Genomic DNA, 10,057 nt, shown 5'->3' on the forward strand with positions numbered 1-10,057 from the left:
AGAAAATAAGGTCCACACAGTCCATGTTTTTTATCTTTAACATCTTTGCTGCCATGTCATGTTTTTTCATGGATGAATGCAGAAACATAAGGTTATTCTGTCTTCACTTTAAGGTTCCAGCTTTACCTGCTGTCCTGAGACCTGCACCTTTCCCAGTTGAAAAGAGCTAAAAATTAAAACCAGTGCAGCATAAGTAAAAACTGCTGAATGAATACTTTGTTCTAGCTCCAAAAATGGTGTCACTCACCCAAGACCTCCTCAGTTAACCCCGGTGTTACCTCTCTGGGACTGGAAACAACGCCACAATAATACATTGTTTACATCCTGTATTTAAAACCTTTTTTTTTTTTATTTTTTTTTTAGAAAATAAAAACATTTCCATAGATTCCTTTAGCTTATTGACAGTGTATTGCAATGTAGACCTCAGTGGCAATTAATGTTTTCCTCTATCTTGCTTTGTTACCTTCATTTAAACATTGTGTAAAGTTCTTGTAGATGGCTTTGTGTTAGATTTCTGTCCACACCTCTGACAGACTCAGCATCCTTCAGAGAGTTTGCTCAAGTAAAACCCCGGATTCTGCCTACGAAGCCAGGGTTTCGCTAACATCCCAAAAGCCAGAGTAAGGAGAGAACAGGCCTGCTTGCATTTTCAGGAGGGACTTAGGGGCAGACAGAACTGCACCCTGATCCAGTTCATTCAGTGTCCGCTTTGGGATTCTTCTACTAAATGTTCTCCCTGTAAAACTAATGTTAAATATTACAACTCAAAATCAGATCACACACCCTTTCTTTATACCCCAGAAAGACCAAAAACCTTTGATTAAACTTAAATCCTGATTCAGCTTTGCTAATGTCTTGAATTCAGTTCTTATTCTGACCCCCCTTTCTAAGGGTGGATGTAGTGTTAAGGTGTTTGCTTTGTTTGTTTTTTGACATAAAGAAGTGATCAGTGATGCTCACCTTAGTGTGGTTAACAATAATCTCAATTTCTGGTTACATGTAATTAATTTGATTTGTCAAGAAATGTTGATTTTAATAAATATCCAGAACCTCTCATCTCTCCTTTATTAAATATGACTGTAGATGCATAATTAACAGATTAATATGCCATTATTGAAGGTTATCCTCTCGTCTTAAGAAAGGAATAATCGAGTCTCTCTGTGCAGTATCTGGGTCAAGTTCACTTTGAGGTGACTGTGGCTCTCATGTGAAAGGCTAGATTTGAAGCATAACATGTTGAAACGAACCAGTCAAATGCTTTTGAGTTGCATAACCCCACTAAATTATCCAGAGCTAAGCCTGATCCTCTGCACCCATTTTGTCGAGACAGAGAAACATATTTGTTCAGATATTTCGTATAAACACACTGAGTCTCTCGGAGTAACAGGCTCTTTCTTGTGCTGTCACAATGGTTGTCTCTACATCTAATTAGGTTTGCTCTCAGAGGAGTCTGGCTAAATGTTCGAAGCTACATGGGTAAGTGTGATGATTATTCTTGTCCAGTCATGCTTGCCTCGACATGGATTTATCTCTGCTGCGTCAGTTTGAATGAGTGTCAATTTGTTGCAGTAGGCTTTTTGCTCTTTATCTCTTCTTTTCTCTCGACAGCTCATCTCCATTTAGATATTTTCCCTTCCTATATAAATCTCCTTTGCCATTCAGCCTCTCTTGCCTCAGTCTTGCCAAACATGCTTCTGTTTTTTTATTTCATTTCTTTCTTGCTTGCTTTTCCCCTGAATATCATGCCATTCCTTTCCTCTACTTGACTGATTTCCTGCCTTCTCTGCTTTTCTTCGACCAGCGTTCTTGATTACCTTCGGTTCTTGATATAAGCTGCAGCTCCTCTTGGTTTTCAAACCTCCTCAGATTTATATTCACCTCCAGATCCAAATTCTTGACCTTGTGCTTTACATCTGCTCATTTTCCATCATCCGTTTCCTTGGTTAGTGGGATTGCTCAAAGACATTGAAGCCATTACGCTGAGTACTTAAAGGCCAGATCTCACCTTAAGCGCCCTTGTACAATGTAATAGTCATTTTTTATCCGTACTACAATTTGATACTTAATAAACACTCAGTGCTGCAGCAAAGCCATTTGCTTTGGTATGTAGTGAGCTGTATTTCTGAAGTAACTGCTAAGCACTTTAGCTAAATTTCTTCTTTTTTTTTGTCGTGATAATCTCACACATACAGATATGTCCTTTCAAAGCTTTGATATATCCGAACATGCCTACGATGTTGCACTGTTTGCAATTGCACCTTCAATAACCTGAAGCTTAACCTGTGGCTTCATCTAGTGGCTGATAAAGATGGATTATTCCTTCAATCAGTGGATTATTTTTCATCAATTACCAGCATACAAGGACTGAAGACAAATGTGGCTTAAGAATCTAAATTTAAAAGGAGCCGCAAAAGCCTCGGAGGTGTGCTCTGAGTAATGTCCTTACTGCACTGCTTTGGCTACAGCAGACCACCAGAAAATAAATGGATCACAGCACTACTAAGAACAAACCAGGTATGATTTTAGATTTCACAAATTACATGTAACATAGTTATCTCCTGCTATGACTGATGGTAATTCTTTTGTGACATTGTGCTCTCTACCCTTCCTACGACACAAAATAATCCCTTCAAAAATAGTCAAGTACATGATTAAAGCGCTCTCAGTGATTTGAAAGTATAGAAAACACAAGATCCATATTCAGTTAAATCCTTTATTTATGTATTTTACCTCTGGTCTCATCTGTAAGAGTGGAGTTAACAAGGCAGAGAAATATGCTGCCATATGTAATGAGAGTCCATTTCTTCGGGTCATTCCTCAATCTTTAAAATGTGAAAACACTGGTATGATGGTATTACCTCGTTTAAGAAATCAAATTTGATGTTCCCACATTTTTATTTTTTGAATTTTTTTTACATAATATTCAACCACTGTGGTGATTGCAGCATCAGTGCGTGCAATATGGCAATCACAAAGGACTGCTGTGATGCAATGTTTAGAAAGATCTATTTAAAGTGTCAGACATCAACGCTCTACATATCAGTCATATACTTGGCGACATAGATTGACACTAATGTTAAGATCATTGCAATTTTCAGGATTATTATTGCATTTTGTTTTTCCCCTATATTCTGCAGCACTATTTCCCCCCTTGTTTACTTTTCAAGAGAAACAAGCTTACATTTAAAAATGCCAGACCAGACATTGCCAAAAGATTTCATGCACTGTATCACTTGTTCTAGGAATATAGTGGGTAAATACTTATGTACAAAGCCCAACGCAATCTGGAGATTCACAAAGACCACTGTGGTCTGCAAGGTAACTTTAGACCCAAAGAGCAGAAACCTAAGGTTGATTAAATTAGGTTTTAATCTTACTGAAAGGCCTTACTCGAATAATTAAATCATTTAAATAAAATTTTAATAAAAAAATGTTACAGTAAAATATCCAAAGAGCCAAATGTGTGAACATGATGATCAATACTGTCATTTAAAGAACCTGAAGCCATCAACAAATTCATAGGATATTTTAGCTATGTGTTCATTTTATGTGTTTTTGCTCATTTTTATCTTTTTATGGTGAAAAAAATGACATGGAACAACACCTTTACATGCAATGTATGATGAAGAATTCACTTTTTGCACATTCTTGTAGTTCAAGTTGGGTCTCTACTGCTTCTAAAACAGCCCAAATGCTAAAAAAAAACTCCATCCTGCTGTGTTTTGCCAATAAGTACATTTTTGGTGTTGGTATCTGGAGAACCATCCATTTCAAAAACCTGCAGATTATTATGTCACAATCGGTGGGCACTGCCCCTCACCTAGCAACCCATGCAAATTGAAATAGTAAGACACATAAATTTAACACACTACTTTTATGCCTATTCTTACAACAAAGTTATAATTATTATCAGAGTAAATGACATACACAACTTAACATTGGCATTAATACATGCTGAAAAATGTGCATATAATTCTGATATGCTTAACTACAGCTAAAATGACAGCGACCTAATGGTTAGCAAGATGCTAGTTTGCTTTAAAAAAAAAAATCCCATAGGGATGCTGCCGCTATTAGAGTTATTGTTTCTCATATTCTACTGACCTAAAATCAAATCAAAATGCCTCTTAGAGATATAGTACACAAACCAACATTTTATAAAAACGTAACACTCACAGACAGATCTTTCTAGGCAATTGAGAAGCTATAACAGGATCAACACTGCAGAAATGTGGCTTTCAGCGTAGCTCTGGAACTCTGGAAAACTGGAATGCTGCTTTCAGACCGAACGCAATTTAAGCATCAGGGCCGTCTGGTTTACATGCAAAGTATATGGTGGACATGCATCTAGGAGCGCTGAGAGGTCGGGTACGACGTGTTTTGAGATTTCAAGTTTCAAGAGTCCAAAGCGGCAGATGCTAGAGTTGAGAAATCTGAACTTTTGTTGCTGGACGCAGATAGTCAACCAATCAGAGAAGCTCTGCTATGTGACGTAGTGGCATACTTTCTGACGGGACGAAAGGACCAGAAAAGCTGGGACAATGGAAGCCAAAGTCATCATCACTGTTTGTGCCTATCCCATTATCTATGATCAGTCGAGATTTCACTACAGAGATAGTAAAGGACCTTGCCTGGAGGAGGAATAATAAGGAAGTTGAGATCTTGGGTAAGTTATCAAACCTTTTAACACGATAAATATTTTCCTGCATTTGAGGAAAAGAACAGCGTAGCTACTCCCAACATGTGTCATACCAGTCTGTCCACACTTTGCTCAGAGCGTGTAAACACTCTGCACAAGCGTCTAAGCTGAGGCATTGGACGCCTTTATGACGCTCAAATCATGTTCGGTCTGAACACAGCAAAAAAGGCAGCCCTGAAGGAAGGAATAGGCTGCTTACCATTCAGAAACTGTTGCTGCATCTTTGCTTGTTGTGCAGAAGGCTTCACTTCTTCAGCTTCTGGGTCTGACTCACGGGCCAAAGATGTGCTGTTGGACCATCGTGCATGTGTTTGCATCCATTTTCACGTGTAGCTGCAAAATGCGAGTGTAAACATTGAGTTGGGCGGCGTGGCCAGCTACAGCTTGCATAAAACTGATCTAAAAACAGCTCATTGCGAAAAGAGCTCAAAATAAGCGGAACTACGACGCGAAATGTCATTTGCCTACCCGAGAATGATTTTGTGTAAAAAAATGTCTTGTATAGTATAAACAAAATAGGTCACCTTTAAACAAACACTGAACTCCACAAGGTGGGGCCAGCTGAATAAACCAATCAGTGTTTGTGCGGACAAAGCTAGTAAACTTTCGAACCCTCCACTCACAGGCTGCAGGTGTGTCTGTCTTTGACTTCCGTCCCGTTCATTGAACACCTCTACATTGCCTTTCTGCATTTATTTCACACCCCAACGTGTCATCTCCCTCCACAGGAAACCAGCTGGGGATGAACCACCAGCTGTCCGGGTCAACCGTACCCATGCACTGCTCATCTGAGTCAGGGACAAGTGTCAGGTCCTTGCATAAATACATGGATGCATAAATATACAGAGACATGTAAACTGTCTTCAAGAACTTCTGCCACATCACTCACCATGTTCCCATGCATGGCCTGCCCTTGACTCGTACCATCTGGATGATGTGTTCGTGCGCCAGAGAGGACATGTATGTACCTGAAAATCTGCCTGCACTTGTGCGTGCAAGTCGTACTTTATGTGCACTTGTATAATGCTTGACCTCATGCTATTCATATTTTTGGCCAATCAAAGGCTTCGTTTAAAAGTCCATTTCTTAATTTCTTACCTAATTTTGCTTCTTTTTATTTTTGTAATAGCCTATAGTCTCCTTAAAAACATAGGATACACACACGAAGAAATTTAAAAATGTTCTGGGTTTTCTCCTCCATGCCTTCAACAAAAATATTAAGAAAACACTGTGTCATATCCCATTTGCAACGTTTTTTTAATTTTAAATGTCACAGCTTTCATAAAACCTTCCATGTTCTTTTAGCATGGGTTCGGATAGGCAGATTCTGTTACCACATCCTTCTGCTTGACATGGTTGCTGCTGAACGGGTCTGAAAAGATCTCTTTGTATGGATAAAAACTGTACGAACAAATTTCAGACCTTGTAAAAAGGTGTGACACGCCGAGCATTGAATGCGCGACGAGGAGCGTACACAGGAGGGTTAGCTGCAAAGAGGCTTTGTTTGTTAAGAGAAGAAGTGCACTGACAGTAGAAATTGTTCCGTTAAAAGATGATGTGCTCCTCCGGGGAACAACAGACACAAGACCAAAGTGGAAAACTCTGGGACAGAGATAAAAGCTGTTATCACAGAGCTCTTCCTAGTTACTGATCACAACTGTTTAACACATGACATAAGTCTTATTTAAGCTAAAATGTTGTTGACACCTTCACACAGACTGATGGCGTCTTACCCAAGATGCTGAACTCAGTGATTTTCAACCCTGGTCCTCGAGGCACACGCCCTGCACGTTTTAGATAATGGCTATTTTCGATCATAATTTCATATTACATAGGACTGAACTGGCCCAAATAAGGATCGGAACCACAATCAGAAAAGGGGTGCAACTAAATCTTTAGAGAATAATAAACAAAAAAAATCTAATTATGTGGGCGATTGGAACAAAGTTATTTAGTAATGTAGTAAATAGAAAAGCACTGAACTACAAAGACAACTAAACTGTTATGCAATGGTTTAACATATTCAATTGCTACACTTGGTTATAAAATGGGGGTTACATATATGGAGTAAGACAGCTGTCAAAAAGATGTTTGCATGATTCTAACACAACATATTCATATTTGTATGTCAATAAAACTATTGCGCACAAAATTCTGCTGACATATACCTGAGTCTGTGAAACTGTGTCTACAACTACAAAGTCTTCACAGCTGTGGACACAAATTCAAGTTTGTTGGTGCGAGCAGGCAAGTGTTGAAATGATGTCAAGGGAGCGTAATCGAACGAGTGAGTTCTGTCAGCATACCAACTCCTGACCGGTCTGTAAAATTTTATTATGCTGCTTTGTCCCTAAATATCAACCGGATCGCCAGAGTTATACAACTCAATCGCACTATAATCCCAGTGGACCTTCCAAATCCCACGGCTTCCCACTCACTCATTGACTGACATTCAAGCACTGCAGGGACTTCCTTCTCGTTTGATTACATCTTGAGGTCTTGTCTCTGAGCATCACAAACAGATAAGAGACAAGGACTGCCCTGACAGAGTCCAGCCTGCGCTGGAGCAAGCTTGACTTTGTGCCAATAATGCAGATGTCCTTAAAAGCATCCCCATCCTCCCCTGGTCCTACAGCTTCCCCCACGAGTACAGAACGGCCAGAATCAATCCTGAACTCATAAATAACTGGACTTCAGGTTTCTTGAAGATCTTTTCCTTTCTAAGTCTCAGATGATTGAGACTCCACACCAACATGGATTCACCCAAAGTCTCTGAGACAGACGGGTTTGTCCACTTCCATGGGCAAGTGAGCTGTGGACGACACAGAGACATAATATGCAACAGCTTCTTGACAGCATGATTCCCCAAGATGAACTGAGTTGAAAAACACGAGGACTGCTGTGACCATGGCTTCTCATGAGGCTAAGGTGACACACTGATGGCTTGGTGCTTTGTTGTCCACACACACACACCCAAAGATTAAAAGTGACTGCTCAGACAAGCTGTGATCTTTGACCTTTGGGGAAAGATTACAAAGGGGACGCTAGCTGTTAGGTTTAAAGGTTAAAAGAGTCCATGACATAAACAGATAAACCTTGGAACAGGGGTGTTCAATAAGGGCCTGGAGACCGTTCCTGCCCCCCAAACAGTTCAAGAACAAAACAAATTCTGCCCTCCACCAGAGATGGTTTACACAGATGGTGTTTTCTTATTTTTAACTGAGGCAAAATTGTTCGAAAAAGCTGGAAAATATTAGGTACAACATAAAGTGTTACAATATTCGGTGTCTTTTAGTGTAACCATTCTTTTGGCATTTTATGGTAAACAGGACCCCACCTATCCAGCAACGTTTATTCAAAAGCAGACTCAGATTTTTTAAATTATATTATATTAACCTGTCTAGATACAGCAACATTTTCAAAGAAAAAGTGATCCAAGTCCTGTTCTTATTCCTTAGCGTAGACAAAATGTGTTAATTTATTTATTTTTTCAGTCGAGCCCAAATGAATTTGCAAACTGGATGCCTTTTTCTCTAATAGGGCAAACTTGCAAAACCCTTTTGAAGCTCTGGGTCTACAATAATTTACACATCTCTTTCCTAAAAAAAATCTGATAATTTTTTAAAATTAAAATATTGCATCACAGCATAATTTTTGGGGAAATTTAGTTTTTTAAAATGTACACATTTTTGCCCCCACTTTTGACTTAACGACTTCGGCCCACATGACAAAAAGGTTGGAAACTCCATGTCTTGGAACAATAAAACATATTTAAAAATGTCCCACAGAGATTTACAAACCAGTTTATAAAGAAGTCCCCACATGCATAAAAAACTTTTCCCATTACAAATCACATCTAGTAGAGACTATTTTAATGTAAACCTGAGGTCTTTTGTCTCCATCACCACTGCAAATGTGCACAAGATAAAGTTAAATGCACTTAAGCGGTGAGCCCCAATTGTCTCCCTTGCGGGAAGCAATGCTATTTTGCTTGGAAAGGCTTCAGAAATAGGTCTGTCTTTTCATATATTTTTTTAATAACTGTAGTTATTAAAGGTTATTTATAAAAGGTTATTTCGTACTGACAAAAGCCAACTCCGTACCGAGCATAGGGAATGTTCACATCTGCTTCAAAAGGAAGGTCAAACATCACAATCAGTGACATTGTGGTGTAATAAATCAAATTATGAGATAAATTAAATTACTTTAATATGAGATTGGAGCAATGTTATGGATAATTATGGATATGTATTTAATAAAAAAACATAACTACAAATAGAAAAAAACTATAAACTGCTAAGCAATGGTTTGGTATAAATTGGTATGGAAATGATTTATGCTTGATTACAAAAAAGTGTTACCAGGAAAAGGGCATGAACAAACAGAACTGATTTTCATCAATGGTGATGAAAAGCAGCTCTAGAAATGAAAACTATAGATAGTTAGCTGAAAATTGTGTATTTCTTTTTAACAATAGCTGCAAAATGATGATTGTTGGAAAAGTGTGGATTTCCACTCCAGCTTCTGACTGAGATTTTAAAAAGCGTGCTTAGAAACAGCAACTAATTCCAGATTGTGTGTACTCTGGTTATTGATGTCAAACCCGGAAGCCAGGATTGGATCTCCATAGACTGCTCCACAGGAGCACTCTCATTTATTCACAAAAATACACAATGACTGGCACTCAACTTTATTGCTATGGATCTTCAATGATGAAATCTGTCACTTCCTGTCTGGCCTGATTCCCTACATCAGTCTTTCCCGAACCTTTTTTACTGCTGACCCATATTTTGAAAATGACAAAACACCATTACCACATTTAGACTTTTTTTCCTTATCTTAAACAATAAAATAAATTAAAAAAAATAGATGAAACATAAACATCTCTTATAGATTTCGCTACATTTTTAAGAATAACAATATTTTGCTTAATTATGGTTAAACTTAAAATTGTTCCCAATAAGAAATCCATTAAATATATACACTTTAAAAACATTTAGACAAAATATTCCACAATAAGGCAGGTAAGAAAGCGATTAGCTCTCCTTTTTTCTCTTTCTTTCGTTAAACTGAACACAAAATGGTTCTTGAACATATGCAACAATGAAGCAAATAATAAATCAATCTGCAAAAATGTTTTCCCTATCCTCCACTCTGTCCAACAACGTGGACATTTCAGTGTGCAGCTCTTAATAAGTTCAGAACACGGACCTCTTCTTTCTGGGTTTTTGTTGAGATCAGCAGGCATCCCCTTTGCATGCCAACAAGTGTGGCTGAATAAAACAGTGATTCCATATTATGTCCTCACCATCTGCCTCTTAAAATGGTTTTACATCTCTGCAGTTACTGCCTGTCATA

Source organism: Fundulus heteroclitus, chromosome 16 (genome assembly GCF_011125445.2).
Source record: "Fundulus heteroclitus isolate FHET01 chromosome 16, MU-UCD_Fhet_4.1, whole genome shotgun sequence".
Lineage (NCBI taxonomy): Eukaryota > Metazoa > Chordata > Actinopteri > Cyprinodontiformes > Fundulidae > Fundulus > Fundulus heteroclitus.